The sequence below is a fragment of the Bubalus bubalis genome, chromosome 1, assembly GCF_019923935.1.
Source record: "Bubalus bubalis isolate 160015118507 breed Murrah chromosome 1, NDDB_SH_1, whole genome shotgun sequence".
Lineage (NCBI taxonomy): Eukaryota > Metazoa > Chordata > Mammalia > Artiodactyla > Bovidae > Bubalus > Bubalus bubalis.
In genome coordinates this window covers 49,177,852-49,190,051 of record NC_059157.1, presented here as the reverse complement: position 1 = coordinate 49,190,051, position 12,200 = coordinate 49,177,852, and positions in this window count along the sequence as shown.

The window sequence follows — 12,200 nt, the reverse complement described above, 5'->3', positions numbered from 1 at the left end:
GCTGTCTTGAAAAACCTAAATTTTTGAGCAATGAAACTGAAACTTTCTTTTTTTGCTCTTGGCCCCACATATTAAGTAGCCTGTCCTTTCCATACCCCTGCCACCCAGGGTGTCTTGCCCTGGGTCCTCCTTGACCCTCAGCTTCTACCTTTCCCACAGAAGGCACTCAGTATAATGAAATAAAGAGGCTGCACATAAATGTAAAGTAGCGTCTGTCCTTTCTCTGTCAGAATGGATGGGACCTGGCCAGGTATTAATATTACATAGAGAGATGCCCTTGGGAGTTTGGAGAGGCGGTGCAGCAATGAACACTCAGCTCACAAGCGGATCTGCTTGGATCTTCTCATTAGTGAATTCCAAGAAGATGAGTCAGGTCAGCCCAGGGACCGTGAAAACCCCAGAGGAGGACACACACTCCCATCCTGTGAGCATTATTTCTTATGTGTCAATTTGACCAGGACATGGGGGCGCCCAGACGGTTGGCCAAACATTACTCTAGGTGTGTCAGTGAGGGTGTTTTTTGGATGAGATCCACATTTGGATCAGTAGACTGAGGAAAGTAAACTGCCCTTGCTAATGTTGGTGGGCCTCGCTCAATCCCTGAAGGCCTGAGTAGACCCAGAAGGCTGACCCTTCTGAGAGGAAGAGGGAGTTCCTCCTCCCTGATGAGGCCTGTTGAGACATCGGTCTTCTCCTGCCTTTAGACTCAAACTGAAACCTCAGCTCTCCTTGGGCCTGAGCCTGCTGGCCTTCAAACGGACACGGGCACAGTCAGCCCTCCCGGGCCTCCAGCTTGCCAATTACAAATCTGGGGACTTCTCAGCCTCCATAATCACATGAGCCACTTTCTTACGATAAATCTCTTCATGTATCTATGGGCTTCCCAGGTGGTGCTAGTGGTAAAGAAGCTGCCTGCCAGTGCTGGAGACATAAGACATGAAGGTTCGATCCCTGGGTCCGGAAGATCCCCAGGAGGAGGCCACGGCAACCCACTCCAGTGTTCTTGCCTGGAGAACCCCGTGGACAGAGGAGCCTGGCGGGCTACAGTCCATGGGGTCGTCTGAGTACATCTATATCTAGCTATCCCCTGTTGGTTTGCTTCTTTGGAGAACCCTGGCTAATGCCCATCCCAGTAGAGTCCCTTACAACCATTCGGTGTTCCTCTAAAGTCTGTCTACTCAGAGTGTGGCCGGCCAACCAGCAGCAACATCAGAAATGCAGGGGCTCAGGGGGCCCCCATCCCACACACACTGAACCCGAAAATACAGCCCAGTAAAAGCTTCAGGTGAGTCGTGTGCCTACAGCGTCTAGGAAACATCAGCCCTGTGGGAAACGCATCACCCTGGAGGAATGACAGTTTGTAAAGTAACTTCTTAGTAAAAGAATTTATTTAACCAAGTCTCTCTTCCCTGAGGACAGATGTAGGGAGTGGGGCGAAAAGGGGTTCAGAAGAGGTCTGAGGAAGCCAAGACATTTTCCCAGTCATGACAAGCCATCAGTTACAGAAAAAACAAAAACAAGGAAGTCTCAATATGCAAACTAACCAGCCCACCCAACACAAAGAAACTCAAGGTCAGAGAGGCAGGGCCAGGCAAATCCGGCCTCATCACAGCCTCCCCTTTGTAATGTGCTTGATTGCATTTTATTTTCTGTGTTTTCACTGAAATGGCAGTTCGCGGAGAAACCCTCGCATTTGGCTGCAAACAGGCTCTGAGCAGCAAGAGCGCTTCTGCAGAATTGGCAGGAGGAAAGGGACCATGGAGCGTTTCAGAAACTCCAAGGCAAGGGGACAACCGACGGGGAAAAAAAGACCTCCTCCAAATGAGGGCAAGAGCTGAGAATTAAAAACAATGAGCAGGACAGAAGCAGAATCGTGGACCTAGAGAACGTCTTACTGGTTGCCAAGGGGGAGGGGCTTGGGAGACGGATGGAGCAGAGGTTGGGGTTAGCAGGTGTAAGCTTTTACATATAGAATGGATAAGCAACAAGGTCTTCCTGTAGAGCTTAGAGAACTATATTCAATATCCTATGATAAACCATAATGAAAAAAATTTTTAAAGAATGTGTGTTTGTATATATATGTATAACCAAATCACTTTGCAGTACAGCAGAAATTACCACAACATTGCAAATCAACTATACTTCAAATCAGTAAATAAAACTGTTAGCAGCGATGCACCCTCAGGTCTCCAAACAAAAACCAACTTGATTTTTTTTCACCTCCACCTGCCCCAGCCTGATTTTTTTTTTTTTTTTTTTTTGGCTATGCATCATGTGGGATCTTAGTTCCCCGACCAGGGACTGAACCCACGCCCCTTGCAGTGGAAGCCCAGAGTCTTAACCACTGGACCTCCAAGACAAGTCCCCCCAGCCTTATCTTTAATTCGCCTACTGGATAAGATGTTAGGGAAAAACCTGAATGAATTTTTGGCCAACCCAAGACATGGGAAAGAAGAAAGGCACTTCTTGAAACAAACTACACCGACCGTATGGTGGTGGGTCTCTGGATGATTTACCAGATCGAAGCTTATTGAGAGTCTCTCCTCACTTACCAACAATGCTCACGGTTGCTGCCACCGGTGAGGGTGGGGGTGGGGTGGGATGGTGCTGGGGGTGTGGGTAGGGGACTGGCAAAGCCTTTCCCACCCCTCCAGGACCTGGGCAACATGCAATAGACAGAACACGCTGGAGCCTGTGTATGCAGCTCCACCCGCCTCAGACCACGCGTTTCTTCTCCATTCTGCAGAAGTCTCACTGAAGGGTATGCCTCGAGATGCTTGGAGCTTGGCCATGCAGCCTCAGCATAACAGTCACCAGGGCCTCACGGGATGGCAGACTGGTGCAGTGGGGCCCCAGAAATCAATCTCTCCCCTTGGAATAAGATGTCTCCGTCTACATGACGGTGATGCCCTGCGCCCCCCGCCCCCCTACACACACACACACACTGCCTAGAGAGGCAGCAGTTAAAGCCAGAGTCTAGTGGTTAAAAGCAGAGATTCTACCCTAAGATGAATCCTGCCTCTGTTCCTTGCCAGCTGTGTGACCTTGGGCAAGTTACTTAGTGTCTCTGTGCTTAGTTGCCCTTGTATTAGTCATCCTGGGCTGCCATTAACAGAATAGTATAGATGGGATAACTAACACATTTATTTTCACTTAAAATAGATGAAAGAAATTCATTTTCTTCCAGTTCTGGAGACTAGAAGTTCAAGATCAAGGTGCTGGCCAGGTTGGTTTCTGATGAGAACTCTCTCGCTGGCTGGCAGACAGCTGTCTTCTCATTGTGATTTCACACAACCTTTCCTCTGTGTGCACACTGAGAGAGATCTCTGATGTCTCTTCCTCTTTTTTTTTTTTTTTTTTTGCCACATCACATGGCACGTGGGATCTTAGTTCCCTGATCAGGGATTGAACCCAAAGCCCCCTGCACTTGGAATGCGGAGTCTTAACCACTGGACTGCCAGGGAAGCCCATTTTCCTCTTCTTAGAGGACAACACAGAGAAGGCAATGGCAACCCACTCCAGTATTCCTGCCTGGAGAATCCCATGGACAGAAGAGCCTGGTGGGCTATGGTCCATAGGGTTGCAAAGAGTCCATAGGGGTCACAAAGAGTCGGACACAACTGAGTGACTGAGTACCTGATTCAATCAGCATTTAAAACTGCTTCCTCTGTGCTGTGTTACATCTGAGGTTGAAGGCGCTCCCCCAGGCTTCCAAGGTGCACAGCAAAAGAGGCAAAGGGGTCAAGCAAGAATTAAATACTGCCTGCCAGGCTGGAAGGACAGTGCTTGCAATTCAGTGTAAAGAAGGTGACTGCCAATGCAGGAGATGCGTGTTCAACCCCTGTATCCAGAAGATCCCCTGGAAAAGGAAATGGCAACCCACTCCAGTATTCCAGCTTGGGAAATCCCATGGAGAAAGGAGCCTGGTAGGCTACAGTCCATGAGGTCACAAAGAGTCAGACACGACTTAGGGACTGAACAACGAGCCTGTGGCAGGAGCCAGCATCCGGCTTCCACGCTGGAAGCCAAGAACCCCTTCGGGGGCTGCTGCAAAGTCATGACAGTGGTGTCTCCGATGGGGTTTCAGAGTCTGGCTTCCCAAGTGTGCATTGTAATCGTTCTATATTCATTTCTGGGGCTGCCCTAACCGGGCACGGCAGACCGGCAGGCTGACACAGTGGAAACAGATTCTCTCAGCTGTTCTGGAGGCTGGAAGTCTGAGATGAAGGTGTGGGCAGGCCTGCTGTCCTCTGAGACCTCTTTTGGCTTGCAGGCGGCTGCCTTCTCACCGTGTGCTCACGTGGTCTTTCCTGTGTGTTTGGGCGTACCCGGTGCCTCATGCTCTGACCTCACCTCCTCTTATAAGGACACCCGTCCTACAGGATTAGGGCCCACACTAAGGACCCCCTTTTAGTGGAATCACCTCTTTAAAGGCCCCGTCTCCAGAGTCACAATGAGGTCCTGAGTGTGAGGACTTCAACACGGGCAGGTGGCCGGGGGGGCGGTTTGCACAATTCAGTCCATAGCAATTACCAGCTTCACACCACCTCCTCTAAAAGGTGAAGAATAAACACAACGGCTGGGGATTCAAAATCATCATCTGACACCCTTTGCCCATCGTGTTTGGCTGAGTCTTCTTAGCTGAGCCACCCTTTGTTGGATTGAATTTAATTATTTGGTTGGTTCCAAGGGTCACTGAAAAGGTGTCTTCTCCCCTCTGGAGCCTTTTCTTTCTTTTGAAAAGAAAGAGGAAAACATGTCGTGGAGACGTCCAAAAGTGTTTCTTTTAAAAGCCTGAGAGTGAAGGACAATCATGATTATACAACTTTAGAATAGAAAACGTTTAGGAGCCCCAGGGAGGGTGAGGGAGCCCCAGGCAGGAGGCAGAGATGTCTCGGGTTGGAAAAAGTCCCTTTTCTCACAGGGTTCTGAATATTCCGAATTATTCCATGTCTGTGACTCAGCTCTGTCTATAGGTTCCTTTCCATAGCTGCACTATTCATTCCTTTCAGCATTTACATTATTCTTTTTTTCTTTCTGAAACAAGTCTTGCTTTGATCATCTCAAAACTTGTGGTATGTAGGAAGCAACATTCCAGGCTCTCAGAATACCTGTTATTGCAAATGATTTTTCCAAATGTCTTCCCCCATATATTTCCTTATTACATCTATATTATTTCTTTGGACAGCTGATGGAAATATAAAAGGTTTACAACTATTTTTCCCTTAGTCACCACTCTAAGATAATTCCCGATTGGAAATAAAGAGCTTGGACATTATTGTTAAGTTGTTTCTTCACTGTGAATGATTTTATTTTTATTTTTAATTGAAGGATAACTGCTTTATACTGTTGTGCTGGTTTCTGCTGTCAACAACCTGAATCCGCTATAAACATACATATATTCCCCTCCCTCTTGGGCCTCCCTCCCACCCCACTCCTGTAAGTAATTTCTCATAGCCATCTAATAAAAGACAAAATAATCCCTCCTGGTCCAAAAAAAAAAACAGGAATAATTGTTTCATGTAATAAACACTAGCTTTTATCCCAAAGATAAAATGTACACAAAATAGAAAAATATATGAGCATAAAACAGTATGCCCACCTGGATGGTACTTGAATACAATCTCAAAAACAACAGAATAATCTCTGTTCGTTTCCAAGGCAAACCATTCCATATCACAGTAATCCAACTCTATGCCCTAACCAGTAATGCTGAAGAAGCTGAAGTTGAACAGTTCTAACAAAACCTACAAGACCTTCTAGAACTAACACCCAAAAAAGATATCCTTTTCATTATAGGGGACTGGAATGCAAAAGTAGGAAGTCAAGAGCTACCTAGAGTAACAGGCAAATTTGGCCTTGAAGTACAAAACGAAGCAGGTCAAAGGCTAATGGAGTTTTGCCAAGAGAATGCACTGGTCATAGAAAACATCCTTTTCCAACAACTCTAGGTATGATGACTCACCTAAAGCCAGACATCCTGGAATGTGAAGTCAAGTGGGCCTTAGAAAGCATCACTACAAACAAAGCTAATGGAGGTGATGAAATTCCAGTTGAGCTATTTAAAATCCTATAAGATGATGCTGTGAAAGTGCTGCACTCAACATGCCAGCAAATCTGGAAAACTCAGCAGTAGCCAGGACTGGAAAAGGTCAGTTTTCATTCCAATCCCAAAGAAAAGTCAACACTAAAGAATGTTCAAACTACCACACAATTGCACTCATCTCACATGCTAGCAAAGAAATGCTCAAAATTCTCCAAGCCAGCCTTCAACAGTACATGAACCGTGAACTTCCAGATGTTTAAGCTGGATTTAGAAAAGACAGAGGAACCAGAGATCAAATTGCCAACATTAGAAAAGGCAGAGGAACCAGAGATCAAATTGCCAAGATCAAAACCAAGAGGGTTCCAGAAAAACATCTATTCTGCTTTTTGACTAAGCCAAAACCTTTGACTGTGTGGATCACAACAAACTGTAGAAAACTCTTCAAGAGATGGGAATACAAGACCACCTGACCTGCCTCCTGAGAAATCTGTATGCAGGTCAAGAAGCAACAGAACTGGACATGGAACAACAGTTCTGTTCAGTCGCTCGGTCGTGTTGTGCGACCTCATGGGCTGCAGCACGCCAGGCCTCCCTGTCCATCACCAACTTCCAGAGTTTACTCAAACTCATGTCCATTCAGTCAGTGATGCCATCCAAGCATCTCATCTTCTGTCGTCCCCTTCTCCTCCCACCTTCAATCTTTTCCAGCATCAGGATGTTTTCAAATGAGTCAGTTCTTCGCCATCAGGTGGGCAAAGTATTGGAGCTTCAGGTTCAGCATCAGTCCTTCCAATGAATATTCAGGACTGATTTCCTTTACCATTGACTGGTTTGATCTCCTTGCAGACAAAGGGACTCTCAAGAGTCTTCTCCAACACCACAGTTCAAAACCATCAATTCTTCGGCGCTCAGTCCAATTGTCCCATCGATATATGACTACTGGAAAAACCATAGCTTTGACTAGACAGACCTTTGTTAGCAAAGTAATGTCTCTGCTTTTTAATAAGCTGCCTAGGTTGGTCATAATTTTTCTTCCAAATAGCAAGTGTCATTTCATGGCTGCAGTCAACATCTGCAGTGATTTTGGAGGCCCCAAAAATGAAGTCTACCACTGTTTCCACTGTTTCCCCATCTATTTGCCATGAAGTAATGGGACCAGATGCCATGATCTTAGTTTTCTGAATGTTGAGCTTTAAGCCAACTTTTTCACTCTCCTCTTTCACTTTCATCAAGAGGCTCTTTAGTTCTTCACTTTCTGCCATAAGGGTGGTATCATCTGCATATCTGAGGTTATTGATATTTCTCCCAGCAATCTTGATTCCAGCTTGTGCTTCTTCCAGTCCAGCGTTTCGAATGATGTACTCTGCATAGAAGTTAAATAAGTAGGGTGACAGTATACAGCTTTGATGTACTTCTTTCCCGATTTGGAACCAGTAACTAAAAACCTTTCAAAAAGAAAAGAAAAAAGCTTCTAAACAATATACCAACTACAAGACTTGAGTGGCAGTCAAGGGGTTAGGACTCCACGCTTCCATCGCAGGGGCCACTGGACATCTTTAGCTGGGGAACTAAGATCCCACATGCCACATGTCATGGCCAAAAATGAAAAAAAAAAAGGTAAAATACACTTACTTGGGACACAGAAAGGAGCTAGAGAGGAGCTAAGGGTCACGGGGCATCTTCCAGGGGAGGCAGGAGCTGCATTAGGGATTAACCTGCAGGGAGAGCCCTGGGGATCAGGAGCCTCTCGGGAGGAGACGGCCTGGATGGCGTAGGGGGTGCTGTGTAGTCTCAAGGAAGGGCCCAGCCCACCCGGGGGGAGCTCAGAGCCGGGCTGGCCCTTCAGGACAAAGCAGGGTGCAGTAGGTGGGGGAGGCTCACTGGATGCCAGCTGCCCTGAGAATTGGATGGCTCCCATGGAGGCCACTTTCTGGAGTGAAATCAGCTTCTGAAGAAGGCTCGTAGCTATGAGCTGTCAGTGGACAACTTCCCAGCAACTGGGGGAGAAAATTCTCCCATCCTGAAGGGGAACCCAGAGTCTACCTGAGCTTCTGCTCACCTGGGAAAGCCACTAACGTCTCAGTGAAGGAGAGCACCCCAAGTCCTGTCCTTTCTGCCCTGGGCTTCCATGATCTCACCTCTCAAAGGAGAGGTCCTCTTGATGTGGGAAAGGAGCAGCCCTCTCACCGAATTAGACCCGTGAGTGGGTAGCCGTACCCTTCTCCAGGGGATCTTCCTGACCCAGGGATGGAACCACGTCTCCTGCGGATCCTTTACCACTGAGTCACCAGGGAAGCCCTCAGTCCCTTTTTTGGTGTTGTTTTTGCTTGATCGTGTCAAACACACTGATTTGAGTCTCTGCCTGGTGGTTCCATACTGAAGTTTCAGGAGGATTAAACTTTCTGTTCCTCTGTTGTACTTTGCCATTACTGGATTGTGGTTGTGAGTGTGTCCCCTGCAGAAATCTTGGGCAGCTTCAGTTTGAAGTCGTATTCTTCTAGTTTTGCATGTGTTTCTGTCAGGGACTCCAGAGAGATTCACCTAGAACCCCTTTTTTACACTGACATCTGGATGTTGTTCTTCTTGTTCTTATCATTGTTTCGTTGCTAAGTTGGGTCCAACTCTTTTTAGACCCCATGGGCTATATAGCCCACCAAGCTCCTCTGTCCATGGGATTTCCCAGGCAAGAACACTGGAGTGGGTTTCAGCCCGTTCCTCCTCCCTCAGTGTTTTAAAATTTTGAGACTTTGTTGCCAATATTAAAAAAATTGAGAAAATTCTTCAAAATTCAGGTTTCTGGATTTTTTTTTTTTAAAGCAGAAGATCTGTCCAGATTCAGCCTAAACCCCTTCAAGGCTACAGTCATTGGAAATGTTGCAAGCCCCTCGTGCCAAGATTCACAGGCCTCCAGCCCCTGGGAGCATGTGCTTGGGCAACTGCTAGATTTTGAAACATAGTCAATGATTTGAACATGACTCCTACGTTAACCCTCTTTTGTTTTTAATGTCGGTGAATCAGCTAACCTTTTATGAAACCTGCAGTAACAAATTTCTCAATTACACATTCTTTGCTAAGTAGTAAATATGAATTTGAAAATGAGGAGGAAAGAAATCAAGCCCAGTGAGGCATACTTCGTCCAAAGCAATCCCCCAGCAAATGGTATTAGTGGGTATGAGTAACACTTCCGTTCTTAAAAAACCAACATCAGTGACACTCATGACATATTACAGAGTAATTGCATATTTGTTGTGGATCATAACCCTTAGTATGAACCACGAGTAAGACATGACATTTAAAAATCCCTCTTTTACTCGAGAGCACTCTATCTGCAAAGTCAACCTACTCAAGGTAAGTGGCAAGTTGGCGTTCTGACGTGTTCCCTGGTGATTTGTGTTGCGATGTGACTTATTCCCAATCTTAGTCACCTTAACTCAGCACATGAGCTACCACTGGTGCAAAACCTTCAGCGTTATTTGTCTCCACTGTGAGGAGACCTACTGGGAAAACAGTATCACTAGCAGAGAGGACAGATGTTTTTGGTGGCCTTCACTCTTTCCTCCTGGACATCAGAACACAGATTTTGCTCAGGTGGAATGCAGCCAACCCTGGCACATCCCTGGGCTTAGATCATGATTGAGCTAAACATGGCAAGGATACCAATCCATTTTGATGGACTTCCAACTTGTCTTGCAAATAGACCAGCCAGGTTTCCTCATCTCTTTACTGACACTTGAGAAAAACTGCTGGCATGCTTTTGAAAAAGATAATTTGTTTCCTGATAAAAAGAGACAGATGCAGGAAGACAGCCTGCTGGCCCCTCTCTTCTCCTTTCTTTCGGCGCTGTGGCAGCCATACTGTGACCATGAGGTAGGTGACTGTTACACAAATGAAAAACCAACCAGGGTGAAATAAAAAATAAGAGTCTGAATAGTGGATGTCATGGAGGATCATCTGAGCCACCTCTGTACATGTAAATGCCTCTGTCCAGCCTTTTTTGCTGAGACAGAGGTATATTATCTAGTTTATTAAATGCATATTTTATTCTGTTTCTTATTATTCATTTAGATTGTCTATTATGAGCAGCTAAGAATATTCCTAACTGATGAAGAATTTTGGAGAGCAAAATTCATTTAGTATCACAAAAAATAAGATAATTCCCTACAACTTAGAAAAAGGCTTTGCCTGGGTTAACAGTCTTGTTAACTTTGTTCTATCTCAGGCACCTTTTCAACCCAAATCCTACTGACCACATACTTCCTGGCTTTTCTGAACTATGTCAGACTTAATGCTTACCTAGGTACCACGTTGAGGACTTCCCTCCACTCATTTTTACCTTAATGATTGGACAGGCCACTATTTTGGAACATTCTATCACACAGTAGAGCAAAGAGCACAGTCCATAATGCCAGAGCATGGACCAAAGCTTCACCATTTGTAGTTTCTCATAATCCGCGTCTCCCTTTTTTATTCCTTTTCCTACCATCATTTCTCACCTCCCCTTAACTCCATCATGTTCCCAACACCCCCCAAACCTGCTTCCCTGAAGGCCCCCAAGGCCCTTCCAGTCAATCTCAAGGTCTTCACTCCTCTCCACTCTGGGGTCTACATCCAGTGCTCATCATGGGGTCCACTGGAGTCCAGCCTCCTTCCTGGAACCTGTCCCTTAGCCTCGCGGCCTCAGGGAGCTGGTCCATGCTCAGGGCATTGGGCACCCCTCTTCATTAGATGTGGCCAAGCAGCAGTCAGACACCCGGTCACCTCTCCCTGGCTGGACAGCTTTGCATGAGTCATTTAACGTCTCTCAGCTGTAATGGGATTAGCCGGTGAAACAGCTGCTCCAAGTCTTCAGAAGAGGCAAATTTGGGGGCAACTGCTCCGCCCACACCCCCTCCTCTGAGACCCGCTCCCATCATTGGCTTTGACAACCATGTGAGTGCTACATGGCCCTAGTGAACAGACTACCAGGCTGGTGGGGTATGCCCAATGACAGCAACACGTTGGCTGCTCAGTGACCAAATGTGTCTTTTTTTTCTAGAAACCCGAGCAAAGGGGCCCAGAGAACATGGCTTAATGGTGGGAGCAGGAATTAAAAAGTGCGGGTGCCAGGCTGGACAGCCATCTTTCCCACAGAGCACAGCAATGAGCTATCACACACCCGCAGCCGCTGAGATGAGGCGCACAGAACAGATGGACAGACGGGACAGAGCGCCTGCAGGACTGGTCTCATCCCAGTGCCCCCTGTCTTCCCGAGTTCCCTGGATCCAGCTGTTCTTGGGTTCTAGGAGATATTCTCCACTTTTTAGAGTCCACCCCCTTGTCACTTGTACTAACTCATCTGTCTATTTGATCCTTTCAACTAAAAAGCCTTGATCAGCAGAGAGTCCCTTGTAGGCATGATGAAGATAGATAGCTAGGATACCTATTTTCAATTCAACAAAAGATCTGCCGCCCTTGTGAAGCTTCTTTAGTGTTGCATCAGCTCCCGGAAGAACCCATAAAGCACTTTCTGAGCGGTCATTATGGGTTCAGCCTTGACGGGCCTGGTTGGGCTTGCTGAAGTGGAGAAAGGACTCACTACAGCCACAAAAAGTCCATCACGCAGATGTAGGCAAAGTGCAGGAGAAGGGTGGGGTCACGGGACAAACTGAGAAGGGGAGCCATCTGAGTTGTCATTTTGGACACACATTTCCTCTCCTTCGAGTACTAGGAACTCTTTTTTAAAGAGAGCCCACCCACTCCAGTACTCTTGCCTGGAAAATCCCATGGACGGAGGAGCCTGGTAGGCTGCAGTGCATGGGGTCGCTAAGAGTCGGACACGACTGAGCGACTTCACTTGGACTTTTCACTTCCATGCATTGGAGAAGGAAATGGCAACCCATTCCAGTGTTCTTGCCTAGAGAATCCCAGGAACGGGGGAGCCTGGTGGGCTGCAGTCTATGGGGTTACACAGAGTCGGACACGACCGAAGCGACTTAGCAGCATCCTATCTGACTGCAGGAGAGTTCATTCTTACACACCACCTGCAGCAGGTGGGTGGGCACAGTGACCCTCAGTGGCCAATCCCAGCCCACTGCATTCTCTGCGCCACTATGATTGGCTGAGAGGTAGGCTTCTCAGCCGTGACGCCTAATCTGCCTAGACCAATCAGAATTTC